We start from the raw sequence: 11,554 nt of genomic DNA on the forward strand, positions 1-11,554 counted from the left end.
AACAAGTTAAAAAATGTATTTTTGAAATATATTTTGTATTTATTAAATATTCATTATTTGTTAATATTGTTTCATATTATTTTCTTATACAGTGATTTATTTATATAGGAATCAATAAAAAAAAGTAAAATAAATAAAATTACAAAATAAAAAGTACGAACCGTAAAATAAATAAAAGTACAACAACAATGACACACCGTTTTATTACATAATTATTAAAAAACATTCGTCCACACCTCCAAAACCAATAAAGGCATAATTATTAAAAAACATTCATGCACGCCTTCAAAACAAAGGAAAAATATTTCAAAACCTGGTCCTGCTCCTTCTACACTACCAAACATTTCACGTTCAACTCAGTTAATGTAATGTAAAGCGAGCTGGACCGCTGCTGCAACAGATCCATTAACCAAAACATTCCCAAATTTCTTACCTCCATCAACCATTGCAGCCCCAAATTTCTTACAACTCTCCATGACAGCAGACTTTGTGCTCTTATCTTTATCAGGATAATCCTTTTTCTCCACACTTTTAACAACCCCAACACCAGCAATCTGTTCCTTGTCACGTATCATAAACCGTCCCAGTGGCGGACACTCGCCGAAAGTCTCCACAACCATTGGCTTTTTGGGAATCATCTCCACAATCGCTGAATCACCATTCTGCAAAAATTCAGGCTCTTTCTCAACCTCCACGCCGGTGGTCGGGTCAATCTTGCTATGGAATTTCTCAATCTCTACGGCACCACTATAGGTGCCGAAATCAATAATTGGTGTATATCCTTCAGAAATCTGTCCTGGTGGTTGGTGATAATGATCTGGGATGTGAAACTAATAGCTTATTTAGCAGGATCATCTTTAAAGTTGAATACAACATACCCACGCCTTAGATCCTTTGGATCGATCTTCTTCTTCAGTATGAAACTAACATTATCACCAGCCAAGGCTTCTTCAACAGCCTTTTGATAAATTTCAATAGACTTTAGCGGTGATTCCAGTTGGGCCAAATGTGACCTTCATACCCGCCTTGAGTGTTCCTGTCTCTAAGCGACCAACTACGATGGTGCCAATTGCGCTGCCGATCTTGTAAACATCCTGAATTGGTAGCCTAAGAGGCTTCTCCAAGGGTCTCTTAGGCTCCTGAATCTGGTCAAGTGCTTCAAGGAGAGTTGGACCTTCGTACCAGGGAAGGTTATTCGACCTCTCAATCAGGTTTTCCCCTTCTAAACCTGAGATGGGAACAAAACGGATCTTGACTGGGTCGTAGCCAATCGTCTTCAAGTAGTAAGAGGTTGACTTTACAATTTCATCGTACCTCCCCTTTGAGTAAATGGAAGTGGTCGCATCCATCTACAATGAAAAAAGAAACATTAAATATGAACACCATTTAAGTATTATCAAACAACAAGTTAATTTAATTATTAACTGTCCAAAAATAAAAAAATAACGGCTGTTTAGCAAAAGAAGAACAAGATATTTTATCCTCAATTTCCTATGCCAAAAAAACAATAATAATAATAATATGAAGATATTGATATATATATATATATATATATATAATTACTTAGATACTGAGTTGTTTGCTTCCAAAAATACCACCAACATATCTTCCAGAAAAAGCGGAAACCCTCATAACAACCTTTCACAATGAGAGTACAATAAAAACCTTATTGATGCAACAGATCATCTGCTTCACACCAAGGAAGTAAGCAAGGAATTCAGGCCCAAAAGTACCAACTTCCAAACCACCAGTATTGGTGGAATAAACAATGAGAATAGCACAGTCAGCTTGCCAAGCCCCGGTGATTATGTTGTTGATAAAGTCGGGATGCCCACGAGCATCAGTGACAGTGAAATAACTTCCACATCGTCTTGTCAATATTGATGATATCACGCTCACTTTCAGCCTTGAGTTTGTCGAGCACCCAAGCATACTTGAATGAGCTCTTGTTCATCTCAGCAGATTCCTTCTCAACCCTCTCCACAACACGTTTGTCAATTCCTTCAAGATTGTAGATAAGATGGCCAGTCGTGGTTGACTTGGCAGAGTCCACATGGCCAATGACCAAAATGTTAATGTGGAGCTTCTCCTAACCCATTATAAATTTGAAACTAAACTGCAATAGAATACAAGGAGATTAGCTTTCACATGCATGAAATCACAAGGCTATAAATGATAGTACAAATACAGACTTAGTATTAAAAGAAAAAAACAAAAAAGAGTAAACTTGTGATGCGATTCCGTCCGAACCCACACAACTGACAATCCGTTAGAGTGCTGACCTTATATGGATAAAAACCGGGCTGATCACTAGGGCTCAAGCTAAGAAGTTTAGGGACAACCTTGCTGCCTTTATCCAGGGAGTAATTCATTCTCAAGAGGGCTTGTCTATACCCGAAGATCTAAGATCTGTTTTGAGCATACAAGTGGTAGAAGCCGATACGGACCCGCATAGCTGTTTTCGTGCAAATTTGGACTTCGAGCAACAAGGCATGGTTACAACACTTAATGAACTCAATGAATATCATTAAAAGGACATGGAATCCAGTTAAGGTAGAATCAAAAGCATCTAAAATGGACCTGTATAGACAGTATCTCAATTTGGCTGAAAATGTGCTGTTCAGCCACTGGCTTTGACTTTTCTTGTTGTTTGATTTATTCCAATCAAGGGACAATATATGAGAATCATTATTAATCATATTTGGCATCCTACATGGCATATGGAGGCTGATTTGGAGCCCAAAAAAGCTGGAGATTGGTTAAAGATATCTTAGTAGTCAAACTAGTTTCTAATTTGATTTTGATTTTTTGTTTTAGAAAATTAGTCTTTTATTTGATTTATATTTATTTATTTACTGGACAAATCAACATAGGAAAGTTATATTTTATTATTTTCATTGTAAATTAATTAATTCTTGATTCAAAATAAAAGAATTAATTAATCCAAATTAGATTAGAAAAGTAGGTGAATTTCGGCCAAGCTAGGTTTCCTATTCTTTGGTGGCCGATTTTACCTATTGTAATTAGGGTTTATTTTGTTTTCTCTTAGCCTATATAAGGTTTACTTTTTAGGAAGAACAGACCATTAATAATATTCAGAATTTATTTTGTGAATTGAATTTCTTTTTATTCTTTTGAACAGTTAAAACACCATTAGTGAATGAGTGTTTTAATTTTGACTTATCAATAGGATATCCATCACCTATTGTGGCGTCTTTATTATACCAAGGTTTCTAATGACAAGTTGGTTAGGGGTTAAGGTGACCATTAGAATTTGAATATAATTAGATTCGGGCTAATATAATACGGGTTTAGGTGCAGGTCGTCCTAGGTTCGTATCATTTAGTATTAGAGCCGAATTTTGTTCAAGTTTGATCTATCTTTATTTGCTTTATTTGTTTTTGTGTTATTCTGCAATTTTAGCATTAGGTTAAGGTTGCTTCTATCATCATACACGCTCTGCATATTTTTTTTTTTTTTTAAAATTTCATTCCTAGTCAAATTAGGTTTTCCTTGTTTTACCGTATTTTTGTTTCCTAGTTTGTTGGTTGTCTTTCATTATTGTTTTTGTTAATTTTGGTTTTTGTTGATTTTTTCTTTGTTGTTTTAGTCTTAAATATTTGCATTCATATATTCAAAAAAAAAAAAAAGGAATAGATATTAAAAAAAAAAAAAACTGCACATTTGTTCTTTATTGGAGGCCACGGGTTTGGTGAGATTTTGCTATTGGAATTGCTACTTGGTTGCTAATTTATGTTACTGGATTTGCATTCCATATTCAGTAAAAAAAAAAAAAAAAAAAAAGAAGAAGAAGAAGAAGAAGAAAAGTAGAATAAAAAAAAAATTCAGTTTGTTGAATTTGGTGTGAAGCTAATAAGGATTGAGGTTTGAATTTTATGTGAAGCTAAGAGCTTCTTTTGCAGGATCATTTGGATGCAACATACTAGCATTTAAGATCAATCTCTTCTTCAAATGGAAACTAACATTGCCTTTTAATATTTTGCAGTGAGTTCAACATGGAATTAAGAGGTTTTATAATCAGCTAAGGGTGACAAAAACGATTCTAGATCATCGATCAATGAACATCATGCATAAATTATTCTTATTAATCCTTGATAAAATTAAATAATTACAGAAATTTTAGGAGGTCCAAATAAATTATTGGCCAGGATGCGCTTTTCACTTACACTTTTCACAATTTTATTTTAAAGATTTTTGAAAATAGTAATATAATTTTATGTGATGGCAAAACGGGTATAGTCTTTGGTATTAGTATTTGGTATTTTTTCCCCTTTAAATTTATAATTGTTAGGTGTGTCTATTAGTTAACAATAAAAGATATTTGAAGCAAGCAAATTGCAAACAATTAGATAAAAAAATAAAATAAAATAAAACCAAAAATGTAACACCCCGTACCAAAAATACACATGTTTTAACAAGTTTGACCAAATTGACTAAGTTTGACCAAGGTTGACCTGGTGAACAATATGTAGGTCCAAGTTGACTTTTTCAATAGTTAATATTTTTAGTTTAATTGAGGTACCATTGTATAAATCTCGTCGATATGAGTTCATAGACTAGCAGCACGCCAAATTCTGAGTTACGAATAAAAAATTATGGTTCTGAGAAATTTTAAGTATAAGTTTTATATCAGTGTCTAAACCAGTCCTCAGTTTTTGTCTGTTAGTGATCCAAGGCTCTATATAAGCCTCGGTAAGCATTCCAAACAAGAAGCAAAGCCCTTATTTCATCTCCAAAAATTCGAGATATTCTCCCCAGATCCGTTGGTTCGAATTAGGTCGTTTCGACCCATTTACAGTCGAACAGGGTCACCACCATTTTGCCCTTTTCCATTCAACTAATACTTACACATGCCATCCAAGTAGAAATTTCACTTGAAGTAAGCTCAGCTGTGAAATGTTACTGAGATAGGTGCCTAGATAGGAATGACGAAGTTCCCGACGGCCAATGAGGTGGGTTGCCGGATTTTCTCAATTTTTGTCCATTTCAGGCCAACCCATGCACCTTTTCCACTATTTTTGACCCCTATGAACTCACTCCCATGGTTATTTTTTCCAGATTCCTCACCGTTTAGGAGATACGATGACTTAAATTTTGGCCAAAGATTCAACTGAGTTTTTGGGCCACCGGAGAAATCTTTGGACCAAGGTGAGCATACTAGTGGGTTCCTTGTCTCTTGGTCTTTTCGTCAATATAAAGTTTGTGAATGTTGGAGGTTGTTTGATAATTTTTCCATTTGTGGGCCAATTAGTTAATTTTCGGATAAATTTGAATTCTGTTTGGATAAGATTGGTCAAATTGGTTAAAATTGGAGAGTTGGATTAGTGAAATTGGATATTATTAGGACCCATTAAGAGGTTCAATTTTGAAAGATTAGGCTTCGGATGAAAATCCCCAATTTTGGGTATCGGGTCCTAGGGTACGTGGTATAATTGGACTGTCCGTTGTCCATTTATATAATTTTATAGCACTATAAATTATTTTGAGATATTTGGGTTATACAAGTGTCTCTAGTTTAGTTGTTTGGAGCTTAAAAAATATTTTATTATATTACAGGCACTCAAGTTAAGCCTAAAGGCGAGCCTGCAGAGGAGCAGGAGTGAGCGTGGCAGTACTGTGAGTGGTTACAATTTTAAAAATGTTTTGGGTGTATAGTATAATATATATGTGGTTTGAGTATATTACTTATACCTATCGTTTGATTTGAATGTTCATTTTATAGATATATAAGGATCTGCTTTTATATATATATGTTATTATTTTATATGACTTTTGTCAATATTTTAAATGTTGGCAATTCTAATAAGTTCATGAATGAACTTGTGGTATTTAAATATTTTGGTATTTGAATTGACGTTTTAAATCACTTTGGAAAATAATTGATTTGAGAAAGCGTATTGAAAATTATATGATTTTAAGCATGTTCAAATATTATGAAAATTTTTAGGTGCTTAAAATCGGTTTATAGTGAATATATTTTACTGTTGGATTTCTGGTTTTCATATAAAATGATGATTTGAGATTTTTTAAATATTTAAAGAAGCGGTGGAAGTTTAAATGTTAATTTATGGTTTATGATACAATATCGTTTGGAAAAGTATATATATAATTTTACAATATTATTTTAAGGATACTGTATCGGTTATTGTTATTTGATATACCATATAGTACCAGAGTTTCGATTCAGTATTATATTACAGTGCGCTGGGTTTGCCACGGTGCAGTGATATTGATTTCATCCAACGGTTTATTATTACCATGGACTATGAGGTTGGGTTTAACCAACGGTTTAGTATTGCCATGGTGTCGTGAGGTTAGTTTCATTCAACGGTTTATTATTGCCATGAACTATGAGGTTAGGTTTAATTGACGGTTTATTAATATTGCCACGGTACCGTGAGGTTGGTTTCACCCAACGGTTTATTCATTGCCAGGAATCGTAAGGTTGGGTACGTCTCGACGGTTTTATTATTTTCCACGATGCATTCGTATATTAAGGATTGTGAGGTGAGTATATTCCATGGTTTACAGTTTGATACAACGAATGGTACATTGTATATGTTTTGAGTACACTGATGGTTTTCAAATATTGTGGTTATTACTGCACTTTTGTAATCATTTCGTGAAACTGCATTTATAATATTTACGCTCAATTTTTACATCTTGATTAAGGCATTTTATAATATTATATTGATTATTCACTTTATACCTTTTGAACATCCATTTCATGATATTGAATTGGGGTACAAGTTTGGGTTTTGTGAAATAATTTTTAAACGGAGAACTTTTCAAACGAGTGGAACGAGAGGTCTTGAGAGAAAGATTTTTATGGAAATAAATTATTATCTTTCTCTTATACTGTATTGCTCACTGAGATTTCTTTATCTCACGTTTTATTATTTTAAATCCGTTACCCTACGTCCAGGCAGTTAGTAGCAGTCTACCTAGCACTCAGCCAGTCACTTTGTTCCTTTCATGACAGCAGCAGTATTATCTTTTCTTCATCTTACCTTTATCTTTTTGGACATTGTTTGTTTCTTATCTATACTTTTAAACCTTGTTAATACTCTTAAGAATGCTCTGATGTAAATATTGCACTCAATAGAAATCATATTACTTATGTGTGTAGTTATGACCTGTGGTACTACAGGCCGGTTGTGGGCTTGTGCTGTTGTTGATTTATTTTATATTTATACATTGAGATATTATTGATATTGCTGGTGTTCGTTGTCTACATTTTAAGATGAGGTTCCATTGGATATTCTCTAGGAATTGTCCGATGAAGGACCACCCGGGAGATCCTTGGAGGATCCCCAGGACAGATCCTGTCAAAAAATATATTACCAAAATCACACATAAACTGAATAAAAAATTAACATGCATGGCCAATTTAAAATGAAGGAATAATAGAGGATTAAAATTTATTAGTCACTTACTCCATTTGGTTCACTGTTTTGATCCTCATGAAGAAGTCTCCCCCTGGTCATGCCCTAGGAGAAAAAACATAAAATCAAATAGAAATGGTGCTCTTCATTACAAATCGCAAGTATTGCCATTTAGATAATTAAAGTATAAAAAATACAATAGCAATTCCTTTATTAGAATCATTTTTATTTCCATAAAATATTCTTTTACCTTTGAACCAAAAAATAAATAAAATAAAAAAGGTCATCTTTTTTGTACAAGCAAAAAAAAAGCATTTATTTATATATATCTAGATATATTTTGATCATAAAATTTGCTTTTATTTGAATTAACTTAGCTAGGACATTTTAAAAGCCAAACATTGAAACGCTATGATACAAGAGGAAGAAGTGATACCAAAAGAGTGCATAAACGACTAGACGATTTATTATTATTATTATTTTTTTTTTGTGAACAAACATCTTGATGAGTTATCATCATCCTCATGGTGAAAGAAACATTCTAACGATCAATTTCTGAAGGCCACATGTAAATTACTCTTTTTAGCTCTTGACAAAATTAAATAAATAATCGTAATAATTGTGAAGAAAGCAACGCTATGTGTATCAATTTGGTTATGCATCGATTTTACTAACTAATATACAGAAATTATTGTTAGGTCCAACAATTATGACCAAGTTACCCTTCACCTTTTTATTTTTTGATTTTGATAATATAATCTATGTGATGCAAAAAGGCCAATGACGGCGTCCAAATACAGGGCTAATTGGGGAAGATAGCATGGGAGAAGATTAGTTAAAAAAGAAGAAGAAGAAAATCAAATAGTTAAAATGTGATTCCATATTAAATTTTCATAAAGCCTATTAAATGTGTAAATTGTAGTCCAAAATTTTAGAAATTAATATAATATTATTAATACATATTTTGATAATGTGAGACTAATTTTTTTTTTTTTAATGTAAACTACATATTTGATTGTACATACTTTTTAAAAAATAAAATAAAATAAAATGGAAAACACATATTTGATCGTCGTACATAATATCTATTATATTCAATATATACCTCAAAAAATAAAAATAAAAAAATAAAAAAAAAAGACAAAACAAGAAAAGAAAATAAAAAATACAACAAACCAAAAAAATAAATAAATAAAAATACAACAACAAGAGATTGTTCCATTACATGATTAATAAAAAGCATTCTTTCACACACACAAAATCCAAAAACAATGGAACATATTTCGAAACATGGTCCTTATTAAGTGCCTACATTTCATGTTCAACACAGTTAAGTTGCCAGAGCCACAGCAGCCTGGATCCCTCCTACAACACATGCATTAAGACAAGGAGGCCCAAATTTCTTACCTCCTTCAACTATAGCAGCCAAAGATTTCTTACCTCCAGTAACCATTGCAGCCACAAGTTTTTTACCTCCTTTAACTATAGCAGTCCCAAATTTCTTACCTCTCCTCATGGCAGCAGACTTGATGCTCTTACCTCCATTAGGATGCTCCTTCTTCTCCAAACTTTTGTCAGAGGGTGTCTTAGGATCTTGAATCTGGTGAAGTGCTTCAAGAAGAGTTGGACCCTCGTACCAGGGAAGGTTATTCGACCTCTCAATCAGGTTGTCCCCTTCTAAACCTGAGATGGGAACAAAAGGAATCTTGGCCGGATTGTACCCAAGATTCTTCAGGCAGGGAGAGGTTGACTTCACAATTTCATCATACCTCTCCTTTGAGTAATCGGCCGCATCCATCTACAAGGGAAAAAGCATTAAATACATAAATACATATAACACCATTTAAGTATTATATATCAAACAACTATTTAGCAATTGTCCCAAAATACGTCTACGTGTCCTGATATTCTGAAATGGACACTTAATTTTAACAGGTTTAATGGGGAAATAATCACCCTGTTGCAGCAACAGATAACATTAAGAGGTTTAATCAATGTATGCTCGGGAGTCCGTCCATTCCCAAAAATGTCAACTTCAAAACCACCAGTACTGGTGGAATCAACAACCAGAAGGGCACAGTCAGCCCGCGAAGCACCTGTCATCATGTTCTTAATAAACTCGGCATGCCCATGAGCATGAATGAAAGTGAAATGGTACTTGTCCGTCTCCAACTCCCACATGCCATTGTCAATGCTGATATCACGCCCACGTTCGGCCACCCCCACATAATTGAACGAATTCTGGTTCATTTCAGCACCTTCTTTCTTAAGTTTCTCAATGACATGCTTGTCAATAAGTCCAAAGTTGTAGATAAGACGGCCAATTGTGGTTGACTTGCCGGAGCCAACATGGCCAATGACCACAATGTTAATATTGACCTTCTCCTTGCCCATTATATGTACAAATGAGAAAGTGAACTACAATAGAATACAAGAAAATTCCCTATCAGGTGCATGATATCACAAGCTCAGAATTATATAACACAAATATGAACTACTGATTAAAATAAGGTCCAAAGTACCTTTAAAAATAAAAATAAAAAATAAAAAATCCCAACAGATCAAAATTTTAACCTAAATTTGATATGGGTTTATGCCGGATATCGGGTCGGATATTTCAAATCCGACCGAACGGGCCCTCAAAGTCAAAATTTTCTTTTTTTTTTATAAAAAAGAATTCACCCAACCATCAACAGCCACGTTGCGGTTTACCCAGACGGCCAACGACCCTGTCCTGCCAACAGGTACAGTTCGCCGCAGGAATTTTTAAATTTTAACAACTTATAATATGTTTTTTCTTCCATATTCTTGATCTCTCCTCTCACATTCTCACAATCTCTCTCTTTCCCTCTCTCCCCTCTCTCTATCTCACATTCTCTCTCTCCTTCTCTCTCCTCACTCTCTCTCTCTCTCTAACTGTTCTTAGAAATTTTTTTTTTTTCTTCTATTGTTTATTTTTGAAGCACCAAATAAGAGAAAAATTTGTACATCCTCACCACCTTCTTTTATCTAAAACTTAAAGATTCCATTATCTGCATGCATATGGAAAAATAGAACTCTTTACGAACAAACAAAATTAAGAAAGCAATAAATAAGCCACAAAGACGTAAAAAGAAAAATACTAATCCAAAGCAAAACATTGTAAACGGGCTAACACCGTCACCATCTAAATCAAAGATTAATGTAATCAAAACCATATTGCTTCTGAACAATAAGAAATCAAATTCGCTGGCCAACGGCCCTTTGATTCTCTCCGACATTCCAGATAGCATCATAGGCACGCCTTTACTTGTCGACTGCTTCGTCGACTTTGATGCTACCCAATCAAGTAGACGAGGCGTTGTCCCTGTCAGCAAACTAAGGGAAATTGAGTTCTTGAGCATGTTCAGGTTCAAGTTGTGGTGGACCACCCATTAGGTTCGGTTCAAGAGGCTTGACGAAAGCCTCTTCAACCGAATTCCAAAGTGTTCTTCATCTTCACACCGGCGGTGATTCGATCCTTTCACTCATGTTAAGGACGCCATGCATGAAATTTCATTTGGGAACTTCCAGGCTTTTGGAGGAGAAAACCCTTTGGTTGGTGCACGTGGGATGCATTCTACTTTAGGGTTAGGCGTTTTGGAAGGGATTAAAGGACTCGTTTGAAGGTGGGTGCCCACCTCGGCTTGTCTTCATTGATGATGGATGGAAATCCATTGGTCATCATATCCAGTCACTCAGAACTTGCCAAAAGAATAAAAGAAAAATACTAATCATGCGAAAACTTGCATGTAATGGTCTAACTCCGTCACTATCTAAATCAAACATTCATATAACCAAAATTAGAATCATCAAAATCAAGCCTGAATAGTAAGAAAAATGAAAAGTTGCTAACGAACATTAAAATTTAAAAAAAGAAAAAATAGAAATCAAAGTCAAAAATCTTTAACATGTAAAAGACAGAACGCAAAAATTAGATTAAAAAACTTTCCCGCTTACTTGAGTTGGATCTTGGATGTTTTCGAGAAAGAAAGACCGAGGCGATAATTGAGCTGAAGAAGAATAGAGTGAGGGAGCGGCAATTTTCTCTCAGCTAGCAATATTATATAATGAAAGGTGACTACTTCCTTCGTTTATATATTGAGAGAAAGAGAGAGGAGAGAGAAGAC

The 11,554-nt window shown here is 34.2% G+C and overlaps 1 pseudogene; it reads right to left on the reverse strand.

Moving 5' to 3' along the window:
- Positions 1-356: 356 nt before the first annotated feature.
- Positions 357-9,800, reverse strand: LOC132803113 (elongation factor 1-alpha-like; annotated as a pseudogene).
- Positions 9,801-11,554: the final 1,754 nt, after the last annotated feature.

Source organism: Ziziphus jujuba, chromosome 3, assembly GCF_031755915.1.
Source record: "Ziziphus jujuba cultivar Dongzao chromosome 3, ASM3175591v1".
NCBI classification, from domain to species: Eukaryota; Viridiplantae; Streptophyta; class Magnoliopsida; order Rosales; family Rhamnaceae; genus Ziziphus; species Ziziphus jujuba.